Below are 20,781 nucleotides of genomic sequence, written 5' to 3' on the forward strand. Positions count from 1 at the left end.
TACTGAATAAAACCAATGCTGTACGGAAACACTAAGATTCACACCAACTCTAAAAAAAGCTGAGTCGGATACATTTTCTATCCAATAAAAAAACATGAAAACGCAGATATATTTCTTGAAGCACAACGGAAAAACTCATGCGACTTTACGCAACTGGATGACATAAAGGGACTAACCAGTGGACCGATCTCATTGCATCTGAAATGTTTTAGTCATTCTGAAATGCCTGAGCCAAAGTCTGTCGTCAAAGTGGTTCGGTACGAAAAAGGCACACAGTAACTTCTAACGCAGCAAATTACCCTTTTCTTAGAGATAACTGGCACCAGTTTATGAGGAAGTGATGATTTTGTTCTCTTCAGTGCTTTATTCGCAAATCTTTTATGCGGTATTCCAATTCTGTGCTTAAGTTAAATATGCAATTTTGGAGGGAAACATAGCCACCGTCTACAAGTCATCAACCACTACACACATTTCACCATGAGACTAGCCCAGACAGCAGATGAGGGTCATAGAGCTGCTGCTGTATTGAGTTGCGTTGTGTGTGTGGTAAGTGACCTCAGTGAGTGGTAGGAACATCTGCGCAGCAGCTGCTGCCATTCAACCACTACAGAGGTCAACAAGAGTCCAGTATAGGCCATTTACTCCACACTGATAAATCACTCACAAACGTGGTCCAAACAACAGCGTCAAATTTTCATCACGTCCAAATATGCCTATACTTCCCCTACTAGAGTTCACAAAACAGCACACCAAAGGAGCTGTATGTCAGATTACACAGCATTTGGAAATGTCTAGGTGAAAAGTACCTGGATGACGAGATTCCAAAATGAACATGTGATAGACACTTTCTGTGTCTTTCTTTCACTTTCTTACTGTCCTATTAGGTCATGAATGGCAGGGAAGTGAACCAAGTGACACCGTATGTTACACAAAAATGTAGATTTAATGAGTTCAGATAGCATTTATTTTACATACTGAACAGAACATACTTTTTAAACTGTCGCAAAGTAAATTCTTCATTTCAAGTCAGAACTGCGATGACATACAAAACCAACAGCACATAAAACGTATATATGTGTATGTTCATCTGTTCTGGGGGGGGGGTAAAGTAGGGTACAGTGGGGCTAAAGACGCCCCGGGGTAAAAAAGCGCCTTTGATATTATTTTCCTCTAAATCACTAGATGGCAGAAAAACATGGCATAGCACTTTCCAAAACATCCGCTTTTCATGATACACATACAAATATGGCTGATGCTTGTCACGATCGTGGGCAGCAGCGCACGTCGATTCTGTGCTTACTTGATCTAATATTTGATGTTTTAAAAAAAAAGTTGAATATATCTTGAGACAAATGTCTTCTTAATGATTTTCAGTTTTGTTTAAGATAATTAAAGCAGCAGTTTTTAAATAATACAAGAAAATGTACAAGTATGGTATTCGGGGTAAAAAGCGCCCCTGCTGTTGGGGCTAAAAGGCACAATAATTAACATGATAATTAATAGAAGGCTGTCTTTTCCATTTGTTAACATGACACTGTTAGATTCAGATGGTAAATATCATATGTTGGGTGTCCAATAAAACCTTTACATTTTTAAAATGATTTTGTTTCTGTAATTTTTCTGTATGTTCTATATTAACATTTTAATTACAGAATATTTACTTAACAAAAATTAATTTTTTTTATTTATCAAAATAAGCAAAAAAATAGTACAAACTTTGCTAAAGTGATTGTTTTAAACAAGTATTAACTTAGACATTATTAAAAAAAAAACAAAACATTATTATAGCTAAAGCAAGTATCAATGCTGTGTGCCCCCCTTGCCACCTCCTACATTTATACGATTTTTAAACAAAATGAACTACTTGTATGATTTATTTTCACACAAAATCTGTTGCTCCATAAATGTTCAGTACAAACGTATATATTTTTCTGCAATCATACACTTTGGGCGCAGTGAAAAGCACATTTTTTTTCTTAGAGGGTGCCTTCAGCCCTGTTGCACCCGACATATTTCACATCTCGTGAAAAAGTTCCCACAGGTACATTTTTGTCATGAGATCAGGTTGGCATTTGAAATTGAAAGACTGAAAGCCTGCCAGAACATTCTCCCTTTGTGTTTCATGAAAGAAAGTTGAGAGACGGTGAGTGACCCCATTTAATTTGTTTTTGGTGTACTATTTCTTTAAATCTAAACAGAAAATGAGCTCTTCATCATTTAGGCCAAGGCAGAAATCTAAAAGCTTTCTAATTAAAATTTGAATCACAAAAGGAAAATCACAAATCACTATCATACTCATAGCACCATAACGAATACTGAAAAGTAGCAGAACATTTAGTAGCAGAATTTTAATTAAATCATTACAAATGTTCAGACACCCTTTTTCCTGCCAAGAGCACTCTGGAAAGTAAGTAGCAAGTTGGAGGAGAGATGGATAGAGAGAAAAAAAAAAAATGAGTGACTGTTAAGCCACAATGCTCGGAAGGGCCAGTGTGATGAACAGCAGACATGGCCGTCACTCGACTGACTTGCATGTGTAGGCGGTGAAGTTCACATGACCATGCTGGCAACACATCAGTTCGTCAGACGGCTTTCCAGTGACTCACCATCACTGAAAGACAGAATGAACAACCCCCTGTACATGCAGCATGTTCCAGCAGGATGACACGTTAACTCAGAGCAGCATTCAGTCCATGTTCAGCCTACATTAAAGTCAAAAACGATTTACAGTATATAATGTATTGAACAATACAGAAATTGGTCATTGAAGAATTATGAGAATTCAAGTTGTCCTTGATAAGAGTTAAATATACTAAAAAAACGTTCTGTAACTTTCAGAAATAAATATGCGTAAGAACTAACCTCATTGGTTCTCTTTTAAACTAAATTAAAAGCATAAATCAAAACTGTCCATCATATAAAGCCATCATGTCTCTTCAGAAGACTTTGATTAATTGGCTTAATTGATATAGATTGCATTTACAATGTCTTTATGAATGTTTACTAGCATTAATGTTTTGGTATAATATACTTCCAATGGATGGGAAAGAAGTCTTTCAGGCTTTATTAAAGCTTGAAGCTGAATAAAAGTCTTACAGGTTAAGAATTAAGTGAGAGTAATTAAAAGATGACCATTTTCATTTTTGGGTGAACTATTATTTAATCCAAAACAACATTCAAGGAAACTCAGCCACAGAATAGCTCATTATGAAATTCTTGGGTTTCTGATTTGAGAAAATGTAAAATCTGTGTTGTCACAGACCGGTTAGCTGTCAGCAGTTAGCTAGCCTGGCTCTTGAAAGAAAAGCACCGTTCCTGCTAGATCAGCAAAACTCATTAAGATTCAAAGCTAGATTAACTCGCAGCATGAATACAGAGTCTAGTCTAGACACAGGGGTGTATGAATGATTTCAAAAGTAGGAGGGCATGTTATCAGTCTACAATAATTATCCCTCCAAAAAATGGGCGGACGCGCACAGAAATTTCTATTTCACTGGCAGCCAGCTCACGTCGTGGATGACCAGACTGACACAGCTATACACAGCTGGAACAGCTACACGGTGTGACATCTATTTAACACGGGTAAGTGGATGTGATTGAAAAAAACCTGCACAGGCATACACTGACTATTTCCTGAACACTTCCCCTGTATTCCATCAGTCAGCCTGGATGCTCAGACAAACACAGCGATTTATTACTCTTTACAGCAAAGTTCACACTTTGAGGAAATCAACCTACAAATGGTGTACTTATAGTCTGCTGAAAGTATTTTATCTTTAATCATAATACACACTTTTTCTTGCAGAGTCAGTGTACTTGTTTGAAAGCCATTTCAAAATGCATAAATCCAAGAAGCAGATCTTTCACATATTGAATTATACTACAATCCTTTACATTAGCTTGCATCTCAAACGCAATTAGTTTCAAAAACAGTATAAATATGATGATGATGATGATGATGATGATGATGATGATGATTCAGATCAACAACCCTACAGGAAATGCATTTTATGAGAATAACAAAACATTAAAACATGGCAATTACACTCATCTTGACAAGATCTCATCATTGTTGATTAGATTAAAATACTGGGCAGGGAATCAGATAATTAGATTTTTGTTGTTTGTCTTTATTTGATTAAAAAGTTAATAAAATATCTGAAATTTTTGTCATACACTACAATTCAGAAGTTTCAGGTCGCTAAGATTTTTATGTTGAGTCTCTTATGTTCACCAAAGTTGCATTTATTTGATCAAAAATACAGTAAAGCTGTAATATTGTGAAATATTTTTCTATATTAATATGTGCTAAAAAGTTATTTATTCTTGTGATGACAAAGCTGAATCTTCATTGTCACATGATCTTTCAGAAATCATACTTAAACACCAATTTGGTGCTCAAGAATCATGTATCATTATTAACAAAATTAAAGGAGAAGTTCACTTAATGCACTCACCTCGTTGTCATCCAAGATGTTCATGCCTGCCTTTCTTCAGTCACAAAGAAGTTATGTTTCTGAGGAAAACATTTCAGGAATTACCTCCATATAGTGGACTTCAATGGTTCCAGTGAGTTTCAGCTTCCAAAATGCAGTTTAAATGCAGCTTCAAAGGGCTCTAAATGATCTCAGCCAAGGAATAATGGTCTTATCTAGCGAAACAATCGGTCATTATCTAAAAAAAAAAAAAAAAATTATATACTTATCCTCAAGCGCTTGTCTTGTCTAGCTCTGCTCTGGAGTTTTCTGACCTACCATAACTGTATTGACCCGGATTACACAAAGTACACAAGCGCATTGCAGAGCTAGACAAGACAAGCATTTAAGGTTAAAAATATTTTAAAAAAAATGTATTATTATTTATTTTTTTTTTTTTAGAAAATAACTGATTGTTTCACTAGATAAGACCATTATTCATCAGCTGGGGTCGTTTAGAGCCCTATGAAGCCCTTTTGGACATTCAAATTACGGGCACCATTAAAGTCCACTATATGGAGATAACTCCTGGATTGTTTTCCTCAAAAAACAATTTCTTTACGATTGAAGAAAGAAAGGCATCAACATCTTGGATGACAATGGGGTGAGTAAATTATCTGTAAATTTTTGTTCTGGAATCGAACTAATCATTTAAAAGCAGCTGTGCCACATAATATTTTGGTGATAGGATTCTTTCATGAATAGATAGTTAAAAAAAAAAGAATTTCTTTTAAACATATCCTTTGCAACAATATAAATGTGACCCTGGATCACAAAACCAGTCATAAGGGTCAATTTTTCAAAACTGAGATTTATACATGAAATTTGAGATTTATTCAACTTTCAGTTGAATAAATAAGCTTTCCATTGATGTATGGTTTGTTAGGACAATGTTTGGTCGAGATACTACTATTTAAAAAACCTGGAATCTGAGGGTGCCCAAAAAAAAAAATTTCAAAATATTGAGAAAATTACCTTTAAAGTTGTCCAAATAAAGTTCTTAATGTATATTACTAATCAAAAATTAAGTTTTCATATATTTACAGTAGGAATAAAATATCTTCATGGAACATTATCTTTACTTAATTTCCTAATGATTTTTGCCATAAAAGAAAAATCAATAATTTTGACCCATACAATGTATTTTTGGCTATTGTTACAAATATAACCCAGCGACTTAAAATTGGTGTGGTGGTCCAAGGTCACAAATGTCTTTATGGTCACGTAATGCATTTTGCTTAAAGAATGAATTCACTTCCAGAATAAAAATTTCCTGATAATTTACTCGCCGCATGTCATCCAGGATGTTCATGTCTTTCTTTCCTCAGTCAAAAAGAAATTAAGGTTTTTAAAGAAAACATTCCAGGGTTTTTCTCCATATAGTGGACTTCAATGGGGACCAACAGGTTGAAGGTCCAAACTGCAGTTTCAAGAGGCTCTACAAATGATTCATATACTTTTTAAACCCCAAATGCCCGTCCTGCACTAGCTGGACTTTACAAAACACGTAGTCAAAGTTGTAAAGGTCACGTGTGACATAGGCAGAAGTGTTTACAAAGCGAACGTGCAAAGAAAGTCAAACGCCCTTTACAAAAAAAGTGTCAGATGATTTTGAAGTCGGAGGAGAAAATAGAGATTTTTGCCCTAACTTGCCTTTTCAAACTAGAGTACATAGATAAAAACTAACCACGCATGACCTTTCCAATGTGGAAAGGCAAAATCATAAACGTACATCGCAGAGCTAGTGCAAAACAAGCATTTGTGGTCTTGAGAACAAAAAGTACATACATTTTTATTTTTTTTAGAAAATGACTGATCGTTTTGCTAGAAAAGAATCTTATTCTTTGGCAGGGATTGTGTAGAGCCCTTTGAAGTTGCAACCTGGACTTTCAGCCCATTGATCCCTATTAAAGTCCACCATATGGAGAAAAATCCTGGAATGCTTTCCTCAAAAACCTTAATTTTTTTTTTCGACTGAAGAAGGAAAAACATGAACATCTTGGACGAAATGGAGGTAAGTAGATTATCATTACATTTTAATTCTGGAAGTGAACTAATCTTTTAATAAAAGTATCAATTTATCAAAAAAAAAGAAAAAAGAAAAAAGAAAGAAAATCTTACTAACCCCAAATCTTTCAACAACAGTTTATATGGAAATCTAATAATAACCATACTAATAGTAGTTATTAGTTAATAAAGACTATTTCCATTCCAAAGTTTCAAAGCAAGTCAGATCAGTTTAGAACTGGTGCAAAAAAAAAATAATGCCTCTTAAACATTTTTTAAATAGTTTACAAAAGGAAACAGACTTCATTCAACAGCAATAACATCTGCAAAAGCATCTCCTGTTGCCGCCAAGAAGCCAATCAGCAGCCTCCTGCTAGTCATTAGCTGGTTTAATGACAGTATTTTCACTGACAATCCAGCTTGTTTAACAAGACTGGGGCAACACTTTACATGCTGTACACTTTCATAAAGCAGCTATTCCTGTGAAAAATAAGCGTCGCTAGACAGCCTAATCTGAACTGTCACTGAGATTGTGGGGATTAGAAACTAAAACCACTGCCAGCTAATGAGGCTATTACTCATAATGCATGTATATTAGTAGACCCAGCATTGCTCCACTCTAAAATAGGGTACAAGCACAGCCACTACAGCAGCATCTGCATACTTCAACAAATGACTTAATGCACTGCCAGGAAGAGCCACTGTCGTAATGCCTCCCACATCTAAGGTAAGGATCATATGATTTCCTAAACCACAACTATGACCTCAGAGTGCACAGCTGTAACAGATCACACAGATCTGGTTGTGGACGTTACGTCCCGTACTACGAGATGCACCACAGAGGATTACACCAGTAAACATGCCAGTCAGGAGCTGCATGCCTGGATAATCTGCTCTAGTCTGCTGTATCCATTTAGTTCAGCATTAGGGAACTCCAAGAACATGCTGCACAAATAAAACGGCTATTTCCAAGCATTTGATTAACGCAGAGCTGTCCATGTGTAATCGAATCCAGCTGGAGCTCTCATGACACCCTTTCAAAAAAAAAAAAAGTGTTCCACTTTGGGAGGGGGAGAAAGTAAAGGGGGGAGTAACCCTCATGAAGCAAGACAGCAAGGTTCGGCTTTTCCTGTCCGTGCGGCTACACAACACTAGATCCTGCCTGGAATCCCACTGGTGTTGCCCTCATTAATAAAACACAACAAATCACCTTATATAGAGCTACGGGACATGTAGGAGGTAACATCTGGCTCCAAACCCCTAGTTCTCAACATGATCTTGTTCTAATGGGCAGTGGGGATTTGTAAACAAAGTGTATTTTTAGGATCCTAAGTTTGAGAAGAATAACAGAAGGGTCACATCTTCCACTTCTTTTTTTTAATTAATGATGTTCCATCTTGGCCTAAAGTTGACTCAAACAGTTTATGTGTCATCAAGTGTGTTTATCAAGTGTGTTGAAGCACCATTCGCTCAAAGAGGACACATTTAAATAGAATATTTTAACGAATAACTCTTCTTTTTATGAGTTACCAATCCTTGACCTTCGATAAAGGAACACATTCATACATACTCCATAACTCAGAGAGATGTTTTGTCAACACAGAGCCCCGTGAAGGTTAAACGGATGGTCGACAAATATTAGCATCTCCACGTCAAGGCAAACTCCAACTTTAGAAGGACAGAGGGGGGCCAAGGTAGTAAACTGAGATTGAGAGTGAGACAGACAGACAGAGAGACAGATAAAATTGGACACATGATAAAACACCACCCTACACATCTTCAAGCAGCATTTATTACAAGTGCTTTAAAATGTTAAAGTTCAATGTTTTTTTAAAAAAAACAAACAATTTTTATACAAATGTGACAAATACATGCCTTCCCAACAACAAACTGTGGATACAAACACTTAAGAATATCAACAGTTACATGTAGTAAATAAGATTCTGAAAAGTTACGGCAATTATCAATAAATATTAAGACTATCATATGTGAAGGAAATGGTCTTGAGATGAAGCACTATTCATGCTATGTTTACTCCATAGATCCATCTGTCATTAAGGATGAGTGAGGTCCATTTAAAGAACCGTGTTGCCAAGCTATATATATGTTTTACAGCTATTTAAAAGTAATGTAGCTTGGATGTTTACAATACTTAAGATGAGTTGGAGTACCAGAAAACCCATGTGAATGGAGATACTTTCTTTAGAATTGAATTCAGGTGTTTTAATCAGACCCATTGCCACAGTTGTATAAAATCAAGTTCCTAGACATACAGTCTGTATTTACAAACATTTGTGGAAAAAAGTGTGTCAGCCCTGCTGAGTATTCCATGGTCAACTGTAATTAGTGGAAGGTGGAATCAGCTTAGTCACAAAGGGGAAACATGTGGTCACAGAGCGGGGTCACAAAGTGCTGCATGCAAGTCTTACATCACCAAGTTCAATGCCAAGCGTCATATGAAGTCAGTGGACTCTGGAGCAGTGGAAACATGTTCTGTGGAGTGACGAATCATCACACTTCTCTTTTTTTGCAGTCTGACGGGTGAGTCTGGGTTTAACGGATGCCAGGAGAATGTTACCTGCCTGACTGCATTGTGCCAAATATAAAGTTGGAGGGACAGAGGAGGGATAATTGTATGGGGCTGTTTTTTCAGGAGTTTGGCTAGGCCCCTTACTTCCAGTGAAGGGAAATCTTAAAGGGAACCCCAAGTATTAAGACTTGTGTGGTTTAATACAGGGGTGCTCAACCCTGGTCCTGGAGATCGACTTTCCTGCAGAGTTCAGCTCAAACCCTGACCAAACACACCTGAACCAGGTAATTAGGATCTGAAGGAGCACTTGATAATTACAGACAGGTGTGTTTGATCAGGGTCAGAACTAAACTCTGCAGGAAAGTCGATCTCCAGGAACAGGGATGGGCACCCCTGGTTTAATGTAACATAATTGATGCCTATTACTGAAATATGTAGTAGAAAACCCACACAAAAAAAAATGATGTTGTTTAATAAATCCACATCGTTTTTGTACATATTTTGGACTGTTTTAGGTTCCATAGACTCTTCGTTAAATATAAGAATGCAGCCTTTCCTTCGCACATTATTTTTCCACAACTGTTTAAAAGTCACAAAAGGATGCCCCCAAAAAAACACAAAGTTTAAATTTAAATTCTGAACAAATCAATCAATCAAATCAATCAATCGAAATACAAAACTGTCAAAATTTTGATAGTCAGTGTGGTCCAAACAACACTGAACCCTTTTGACATTCTTTGTGTAAAAAATTTTTTTTTAAAATGCACTACCAGTCAAAAGATTTTTAATGTTTTTTAAAGAAGTCTCTTCTGCTCACCAAGACTGCATTTATTTGATCCACAGCAAGAACAGTAACATTTTGAAATAACTGTTTTCTATTTGAATATTTTTTTAAATGTAATTTATTCATGTGTTTTCAAAGCTTATTACTCCAGTCACATGACCCTTCAGAAATCATTCTAATATTCTGATCTGCTGCTGAAAAAAACATTTATTATTATTGATATTATTATTATTATTATGATGATATTGAAAACAGCTGAGTAGAATAGAAGTCTATTGTGTGTGTGCATACACACACACCCCCACACACCCACACCAAGCTTTTGAATGGTATAGCGTATAATGTTACAAAAGCTTTTTATTTCAGATAAATGCTGACCTTTAAATTATTCTATTCAGCTAAGAATCCTAAAAAAAAAAAAAAAAAAAAAAAAAAAAAAAAAAAAAAAAGTACTCAACTGTTTTAAATATTGGTAATAATAATAATAATAAAATATTTCCACAAATGAGCATATTAGAATGATTTCTAAAGGATCATGTGACACTAAAGACTGGAGTAATGATGCTAAAATACTAGCTTTGATCACAGGAATAAAAACATTTTAAAATATATTCAAATAGAAAGCAGTTATTTAAAAAATAAATAAATAAAATAAAAAAAATATCACAATATTACTGCTTTTGCTGTATTTTAGATCAAATAAATGCAGGCTTGATAAGCAGAAGAGATTACAAAAAACATTAAAAATCTTACTATTCAAAAACTTTTGACTGGTAGTGTACAACTTAAAAAAAAAAAAAAAAAAAAAAAAAATATATATCTTTCATACGTTGCACAGAAGAAGTAATTTAGGTTTTAAGTAAATCATAATTTTCTAAGTGAACTTTCTCTATACACTGTGGTATTTATGCCAAAAGTATAATAAAAATCATAAATCAAAAAAAAATATTTGAAAATCTCTCAATTTCAAATCTATCTAATTATAAAGCAGCTCTTAAATTGTAAATTAATAAATAAAAATAGTTTAAACCTGACACTTATCTGCATGTTATTTGAGCAGCTAACCCATAAAGGTGAAGAAATGGCAGCACCACAGTCTACAGTGTTCCAGTTACAATACAGGGAATCTGGGAGCGTCAGATCTATGCAGCAAACGCCACCCAGCCAGCTGCAGACTGGCTCAGAAAAGCCCCTCTCCACTCTCTGATTTCATGTAACCATATTGAGCCTCATGTCAGAGGGAAAAAATATTCTGCATTCCCAAAAATACCCTGACAGCAAAAGCACTCTATTCAAAGCGACAGGACACGTACAGTGTATGAGCTTCAGAACTATTCATTCATATGAGCACCTGAGACATGTCCATTACCAAATACATTGTCCAACAATCCATCAGACCACTGTATTTCTCTTTCAACCCTTTACTTTGATCACTCATCTACTGCTCCAGCGGAATGCGTTCACGTGAGAGAAACCTGTTTGAACTCTCATATCAGTTCGGATGGGAATTGTACCTGCCCTTTCTGGCAACCAACGCACAGTAAGCACAAGAGATCATGACGAGCCAGATAGCCATTCTGCCGAAGGGGAGGCAGCAATAGCTGAAGCTCCCGATATAACAGACTGACCTGGATCCTTTTTCAGCACAGAGAATGTGGGGGTAGAAACAGCCTCAGGCCTCTAGAGTCAAGCTCAAACTCCAAGTCTCCAAAAGGCATTCTGTCTTGAAAGTAAGAGCCAAACGCCCTGCTTCACCACTTCACGGCTAACTGTTTTTATCAAGGTGTTATTCTGTAGAGTAAACCCCTTTGCATGTAACTGAAATATGCCTGTTATTTACCAGTTACAGTACTGTTCAAAAGTTTGGTGTGTAAGATTTTTTAAATATTTAAGAAACCTTATGCTTATCAAGGCTTATATGTTAAAAAAAATACAGTAAAAACAGCTAGTATATTGTAATATTTTTAAAAATGTAATTTATTACAGTGCTGGCAAATTTTCAACAGCTATTACTCCAGTTTTCATGATCCTTCAGAAATCATTCAAATATGCTAATTTGCTGCATAAGCCTTTCTTATGTGCTGCTTTTTTTTCATGATTTGATTAGAAAGGTCAAGTAAACTATATTCATTTGAATTAGAATGTAAAATTATAAATGCCTTTACTGTCAGTTATGATAATCTGCCTGCTAATCAGCAAGCATGCTGAATAAAAGTATTTTTTATTCTTGCTAAATAAAAGGATTTCTTTATTTAAAAAAAAAAACTGACTGACTGACCCCAAGTGTTTTTTTTTAACCAAAGTCAAAAGTGAAGACCTAAAACAATTCATGACGGCTAATAAGAGGAACTGATAAAATAGTTAGCAGCAAAAAAGTTTGTCAACTGGTTATGGTAAAATCAAATTACAGAATAAAACATGTGAAACGAGTTTGTTTGTTTGTTTGTTTGTGTTTAACGCCACACCAGCTACTGTGGCTATTTTCATGGTAAGAAAAATTTATGGATAACTTATATCAGGTTTTTGCAATTTATTTTTGTTAAAAACTCTAAAACTGTATTTGGCTTAGCTCTTTTAAAAATCTCTTTAAAAACTTCTCTCACAGGGTTGAAACCAGCAAAAACGAATAAATTGTGCTTCAAGGATAACATGAAACGAGAGATAAATCGTTCAAGCAATCTATCATCAATAATAAGGGACAGTCCACCCAAAAACGAAAACTGTCATATTTACTCACTTTTATTTCAGGACTTTCTTCTTCTGTGGAGAACAGAAGATTTTTTTTTACTCTATACAAAAGAAGTGAATGGGCTCCAGTGTTGTGTTCTTCACAATTTCTTATTTTGTAAACAAAGTTATACAGGTTTGGAATGATATTAGGGTGAGCAAATGACAGAATTTTAGTTTTTGGGTGAACTATCACCTGCAGACACAAATTTGAGCTATAGTCAAATTGTCTACTGTAATTAGCTGTTACCACAGGTAACCAAGGTTCTAAATTCAAAGGGTTTCTGTTGAGGCGACTCACAACCAAACGTTAAGCTTTACTAAAACTTATGAAGCCAAACTAAACAATTAGGTATTTTCACTCATAATGAAGGTGCAGAAGTGAGAGACAAAACAAGGAAAGCAGAGTTCAAAAAGAGAGAATGATGACAGGTGTAGTGTTTTATCAGTTGCTGTTGGCAGTCGTACTCAGAACTCACTGGAGCTAAAGGATGTGACACCCGCATACCCAACGACACCCCTGCTAATTATAACCGCTGCATTTGAAGAGTTGCAGTCAGACTGCCACCTCAACTTTGTGTGAATATTAAGTGTTCGAGTAATAGTTCATGCCAAATTAAAAATTCTGTCATCATTTACTCTCTCATGTTGTTCCAAAACCTGTACGACTTTATTACTTCCGTGCAACACTAATTGAGTTAAAAAAAATAAAAATAAAAAATACAGCGGATGGGAGGATTTCCAGTGGATTAGCTGCATTCTGTTTAGAAGACTTGTCATATAGACAAAGAAACACTAAAAAGTGTTTTTGTTATTTCTAGAGCCTGACAGCCCATGCTCATGCATTTAGTGTGAACATTAAGCTATGCTTTTTTATTCTGTGTATAATGTAAGAAAAATAAATCAGGTTTGATATGACATGAGGGCTTGTAAAACATCTAATCAAAATGTCATACATTTATGTAATAATGTGCCATTCATTAAATTTTGTGATCATCTTTACATTGACTCAAAAATGGGTTCTATTAGTTCTCTGGAATGCAGAATGGAAACCTCTAGACTTGTCCAAGATGGGACTAGATTTGGGCAGGAGTGCTAAGACTCATTTGAATGCACTCACATACATTTGTACACTTGCTGCCATTCCTGTTCAGCAATAAACAAACAAACAAAAAAATCCCTTCAAAATACCAAGACCGCATGTGGTCCAAATTTACCAAGGCATACACTGAAAAGAACAATAAGTAAGATTTACTTATTTTTTCTTTTGCAAGGAAATAAGTCAATTTAAAGTGTCCGGTTAGAGTTTAATGATAATTTCTACTTAAGTTAAATCTGCAACACTCAAGTACATTTCACTCAGTCATGGTTTATAAAAATTTACTTTAACAATGTAGCACAACAAAAAAGCATGCTTTTTAAAGCATGTGGTTCACTTACAAACATGTAAGTCAGCAAGCAGACAGCTTGTTATCTTTTTAAGATAATATGTCCACTCAACAGAATTATTACCCAAATGAACACAGAGACCTCAATATTTGGTACACCATACACAATGACGGTAACAATCAGTGGATAGTGTTTGAGTATGAATGGGTCATTTTTTGCAGAAAATGAACTCCAGATGTCACAAAACAATAAATTACTAAACCTAACAACAAAAGCAAACATAAAACTGTGTAAATACAACTCGAAAACAGTGAAAAATTATACCTTTTTAATTATTCATGCCCCAGTGCATGAAGGGAAAAACGGGATCATAACTTTGATATTTACTATCATAATTTTGATATTTAGAATCCTTGTAAACATAAGCAACAATTCCAAGTAAAATATACCTATAAGTTTAATTTCCACAAGCTTTGATTAAATACCAATTTAGAATTTACTTCAATTTTTTTTACTCTAGCCTGCACTAAATTGTTTAATGTAGAAATTACATTAGTTTTTAATTATTTACTTCACCACAAAATCATTTTTATCAGTGTACCATATATACACTTACTGAAACAGACCACAGCTCAAAAGTTTGGGACCAATAAGAATAAGTTTATTTTTTAAATAAATAAACACTTTTATTCAACAAAGATGATCAAATGTGACCTAAAAGACATTTATAATGTTACAAAAATGTTACATTTACTTTTCTGTTTCAAGTAAATGCTACTCTTTAAACAATTCATCAAGGAATGCTTTAAAAAAAAAAATCACGTAGAGTGAGAATCCTAAAAATCTGTATCACCATTTTCACAAAAATATTAAGCAGCACAACTGTTTTTAACATTGGTAATAAGAAGAAATGTTTCTTGAGCATCAATCAGCATTTTAGAAAGATTTCTGAAGGATCATGTGACACTGAAGACTGAGTAATGGCTACTAAAAATTTTAAAATATAATGCAAAAGAAAACAGTTAATTTAAAATATATATTAGAATAATATCTTAGGATATTACTTTCGAATGGTATAAGTGTTTACAATAAGTGGCAATTAGCCATAAAAAACATTCTTCTTAAATCAAAGCAAACACGCACATTCACATGCTTTGTTGGCTGAGATATAGCTCAGTCAACATCAATATAAAGAAGTGTATTACTAGCAGACAGGCCTCATTTCTCATGCAATATTGTTCAGAGAAGCAGCAGGCTTATCTGAACCCCAAGTGCTTGGTAAAATAAACAAAAAGGACTTTCCATGATAAGGGACTATTCATAATTTAAAGAAAAGAGAACGAATAAATGGACTGTTTGAAGTTCCATTATAAAAGAGCACGCTTTACTCACTGGTCTCATATGACATATGTCTAATTCTCTCTATAGAAACCAACGGATCCATAGCATTAAGCGAACCCTTTTCTTTATTTACAGTCACGTTTGGTGTGGACAAAATTCATATTTACACTGACGTCGCTCTGGTCTTGCAAAAGTAAATGATATTTTATAGGTGACATTGGATGCAAAATTGACTTTTACATAATGTTTGCATATAAATGTCTTTTAGCAGTGAGTGTACACAACCACTCTACAATGATGAAAATCCAGTTTCTTCTTTTTTTTTTTTAAATCCTCAAAAACCTAAACAGCCTTAGTTATCAAGCTTTTTGATTTTCTGAACAGCGTGCATCATACTGCTCAGGCCCCACCCACGACTGCTGAGGAACTGTCCCGTATTAGCATATTTCCGCCATTTAAAGACATATGCAAAAATCAAAATGTGTCAAAAAGGTGTTTTTTTTTTTACATGAACTCATGAATTTTAACCAAATATCTGCATTTCATGAAGACCCTAAAGAATCAAACCAACGGGCATCTGATGTCCCCTTTAACAAAGAATATGTGGGACATTTCTGGAGTGATGACAGAGCCATGTGATGAGTCGCTAACAGCGGGTCAATGAACTTGTTCACCTATACAGTGTACACTCACAAACCTTGCCAACAAGGTATGACCCATGGGCAAGCTACCATTAAAAGTGACGGCCGTGATAAAAAGCAATTGCAGTTTATCAAAAGGACAGCAGACGGTACTCTACTTGATGCCTTTTCCTAAGCTACTGGATTCATCAGCATCAGCAGTCCATCAGCCGTCGATCAGCCTGTACACAGTAAGCAGACCTGTCTGCCTCCATGTCAGACACTGAATACTGCAAGGCGAACTTAAGACTTTAAAAGCAAAGTAGGTCTACATTGCTAATAAAAGGGAAAAGAACAAAAATAAAACACACATTTCTACAATACCATGCGTCTCAAAGACAGATTACAAGCGCTTAGCGAGGAGGATGAGTTACACTGACTCATAAAAATGCTTAAAAACCTTTCGAATGTGCTGCATACATGAACCTTGATGCAAAAGAGAATTCACCTGACTGTCACTAAAACTAAAACCAAAAAAGCAGCTTGTAATTAGAAATTTAAAAGAGGTTCTTCTACTGCATTTCAATGTACAGTAACATATTTTCAGAAAAAGTTACAAAACAGATGATTAATCTATGCAAAGAAGCTCTCATACAGTTGAAGTCAAAAGTTCGCATACCCCTTGCAGAAACTGCAAAATATTAATTATTTTACCAAAATAAGAAGGGTCATACAAAATGCTTGTTATTTTTTATTTAGTACTGACCTGAATAAAACATTTCACATAAAAGACATTTACATATAGTCTACAAGAGAAAATAATAGTTGAATTTATAAAAACGACCCCGTTCAAAAGTTCACACACACTTGATTCTTAATACTGTGTTGCTACCTGAATGATCCACATCTGTGTTTTTTGTTTAGTGATAGTTGTTCATGAGTCCCTTGTTTGTCCTGAACAGTTAAATTGCCCGCTGTTCTTTAGAAAAATCCTGTAGGTCCCACAGATTCTTTGGTTTATCAGCATTTTTGTGTATTTATACCCTTTCCAACAATGCAATTACTGTATGATTTTGAGATCCATCTTTTCACACTGAGGGACTCATGCAACTTTTACAGAGGTTTTAAATGCTCACTGATGTTTCAGAAGGAAACACGATGCATTAAGAGGTGGGGGTGAAAACTTTTGAACAGAATGAAGATTATGTACATTTTTCTTATTTTGCCTAAATATCATATTTTTTCATTTAGTACTGCCCTTCAGAAGTTACAGAAGATACATACATGTTTCCCAGAAGACAAATTAAGTTAAATTTACCCTGATCATCAAATTCAAAAAGTTTAACTGGCTCAGCATCAGTGAGCATTTGAACCTTCCGTAATAGTTGCATATGAGTCCCTCAGTTGTCCTCAGTGTGAAAAGATAGATCTCAAAATTATACGGTCATTGCATTGTTGGAAAGGGTTCAATTACACAAAAATACATAAAATACAACAAAAAAAACACAGCTGTGGATCATTCAGGTAATAACACAGTATTTAAATATCAAGTGTAAACTTTTGAACAAATCCTTTTTATAAATTCAACTACTATTTTCTCTTGTGTACTATATGTAAACATATTTTATGTGCAATATCTTATTCAGGTCACCACTAAACAAAATTTTAAAACAACAACAACAACAACATGCATTTTATATGATCCCTCTTGTTTTAGTAAAATAATTAACATTTTGCAGATTCTGCAAGGTTTATGCAAACTTTTGACTTCAACTGTACATAGCACACTTGTATCCACTATTTAATGAAAATTAATTAAAACATCCCTTGTCATAAGGTGTTTCAGTGTTTAAATTGCCAAGCATAATGTCGAGGCATGTGGTAACACTATATGGGGTCGTCACAATGGAAATCTGCCAAAAAAATAACTTTTGATAGGATTTTCAGCTAAATTTAAGCATCTCATGAAGGAAGTAATATACAATCTTATTGTCAATATAAAATATACAAATATCAAACAATGTTTTGTTCAGTAAGAAACTATAGTCACTACATGGTATAAAATTACAGCATTGAACAAGTATAGTATAAAGCCAGCATACAAAACAAACATACTCGTGTGTATTTAAAACCCTTACTTCAAACCTAAGGTAGCTTCCCTACTGCTTGATTTTGTTTTCAAATCAGCAAACAGCTTTAACTTAAATATATGCAATTCAGCAAATGAATGAACAGCATATAAATTAGTTAAAAAGCTGAGTAATGTAATCAAAGACAAACAAAACATCCAAAGCACAGTTTAGTCTCCACAAGTATACATTTACAAAGCTCTGAGGGGATGTTTAAATGTGATGACACAGAGGGGTGTGGCGTCAGCATGGGCTCCATGTGTCTGGACCATCACAAAAGCATTTTATCCCACGGCTGCGGCTGAATGTGGGCAGTTGTTTTAAGAGTGTTTTAAAGGTTTAAACAATGTCAGAGTATTAAAATTTGCTGGAATGAAAGGTTTATGCGGATTGAGAGAGCAATGCCTGGAAGTAATATTCAATTATGAGTCAGTCCTCGAGTCTATGCTTATTGTTGCGATTTAAGCACACAGCAAGTTTTCTATTGAAGTGCTAAAAAAGTAAAATATTTATAAAGCGTTAATGTGAACTGAAAAGTGGTAAAGTTTTATCAAACACAGTATGCGCTGAATATGGCGGTTTCTGTTGGAAGTTAAGCATCACATTCAGATAAGCAATGTAAGCCTTTCCAAGTTTGCAATATCAAAAAAACTAGATTTTTTTATATATCCATTTTAATTCACACATAGCCTCCTCGGTCTCGTCAAAAACGAGAGCGAACACAAACCACCAAACACGAACATTTGCCTTAATGCAAATATCAGTCATCATCCGTCTTGCTGCATTTCAGAGACAAACGTTTAAGTAGTTAAACTTACCAATTACAATGCAGATACCCACAATGTTCCCATCGATTAATGTACGCGTGAATTAATTCTCCTCATTAGCAACTGGTGAAGCATGTGTATCATGTCAGATGAGCTATAAGGACTCTATGCACGTCTCTGTCCAGCACACACTGCTTATTTCCACGCACCTCTAAATCCCAATCCATTCAACACTGCATGTGAGATCGGTCTTGCAGTATTAATACATAACACATTGAAACACACAGCGATCGCGGATATTTCTGTGCACAATTCGCCGAACACTGAAATCTGAGCACACTGGATCTTACCGGTGAGTTTGTTTACCGCAGTTTCATTGCAAGCTCGCAGCCGCTCGATGCACAGTAAACTACGGTCTTGTCCTGCCTCTTTGGAGTAAATCCCTTCTCGGCTTACGGAATTTACCGAGCCCAGCCGATGACTAAAGGTGGGACTAGAGGAAATGCGTCATGCAGACCGGAATTCAGGGGGTTGTAGTCCTGATGCCTTCTAACGTTACTGCCCAGTCCGTTTTTTAATGGTAAATTATTATATTTGAATATATACTACCAGTCAAAAGTTTTTGAACAGTAAGATTTTTAATGATGTCTCTTCTGCTTACCAAGCCTGCATTTATTTGATCCAAAGTACAGCACCAACTGTATTTTTTTTTATATTTTTACTATTTAAAACAACAGTTGTCTATTTGAATATATTTTAAAATGTCATTTATTCCTGTGATCAAAGCTATATTTTCAGCATCATTTCTCCGGTCTTCAGTGTCATATGATCCTTTAGAAATCATTATAAATATGCTGATTTTGCGGTTCAAGAAACAGTTATTGTTATTATTATCATCATCAATATTTAAGAGTACATTTTTTTCAGGATTCTTTGATAAATAGAAAGATCCAAAGATCAGCATTTATCTGAAATAAAAAGCTTTTGTAACATACACTATAACATACATTATACCATTTAGACATTTATTTAGCAAGGATGCTTTAAATTGATCAAAAGTGATAATAAAGACATTTATAATGTTAAAAAAATTTCTATTTCAGATAAATGCTGTTCTTCTGAACTTTCTATTCACTTCAAAGAAACCAGAATAAATGCTACACAGCTGTTTTCAACATAATAATAATAATAATAATACATGTTTTTTAGCAGCACATCAGAATATTAGAATGATTTCTGAAGTATCATGTGACTGGAGTAATGATGCTAAAATTCAGCTTTGATATCACAGGAATTAATTATAATTTTAAAATATATTCAAATAGAAAACAGTTATTTTAAATAGTAAAAATATTTCACAATTTTACTGTTTTTGCTGTACTTTGGATCAAATAAATGCAGGCTTGGTGAGCAAAAGAGAGTTCTTTAAAAAACATTAAACAATCTTCTTTAAATAGCCCTTATTAAAAACATTCTGCATTGTTTTTTTTTTTTTTTTTTTTTTTTTTACATTTTCCTTTTTTAAATTCTTTTTTTTACTACTCTTGTGGATAAATTTGGCCCATACAGCATGGGAAATACATAGACCACACGTGCCACAAATTTTCTTAGACATAAACATGAGCTTGACAACTTTAAAATAGCCGTCAGTCCGTTTGTCAGTTTATTTCTTGATAGCCATAATATTGTCAGTTAAATTACAAATATGATTACACATTTACAGCATCAAAGAGAAAAATGAAAATGATATAAGAAAGAGAGAGACTCTCTTTCTCGCTCTATCATTCTCTGTTTTTAATGTGCATTTCTAAATCATCTTGCTAGTTTTAAGGCATCTTGCCTCCTTAATTAAAGTGGTGGATTGTGTGGTCAGGCACCTGGAATGTATTATAGACATGTTGACCCAACAAAGCTCAAACAGGGGTGAGCCCACAACAGCATTCCACACATTCTGTTGAGAACACCACCTCTCCTGTCCTAAAAACTCAAATATGCAATTCCTCTCTGTCATC

The 20,781-nt window shown here is 34.7% G+C and overlaps 1 protein-coding gene across 1 annotated transcript in view; it reads right to left on the bottom strand.

Annotated features, from left to right (window-relative positions):
- tln2a (talin 2a) overlaps positions 1 to 19,220 on the bottom strand; it is a 59,673-nt gene extending 40,453 nt beyond the window's left edge. The window contains 1 exon segment of the mRNA XM_051115641.1: positions 19,120 to 19,220. The gene's annotated coding sequence lies outside the window, so the exon portion shown is untranslated.
- Positions 19,221 to 20,781: the final 1,561 nt, after the last annotated feature.

This window comes from Labeo rohita, chromosome 7 (genome assembly GCF_022985175.1).
Source record: "Labeo rohita strain BAU-BD-2019 chromosome 7, IGBB_LRoh.1.0, whole genome shotgun sequence".
Taxonomy (NCBI): domain Eukaryota; kingdom Metazoa; phylum Chordata; class Actinopteri; order Cypriniformes; family Cyprinidae; genus Labeo; species Labeo rohita.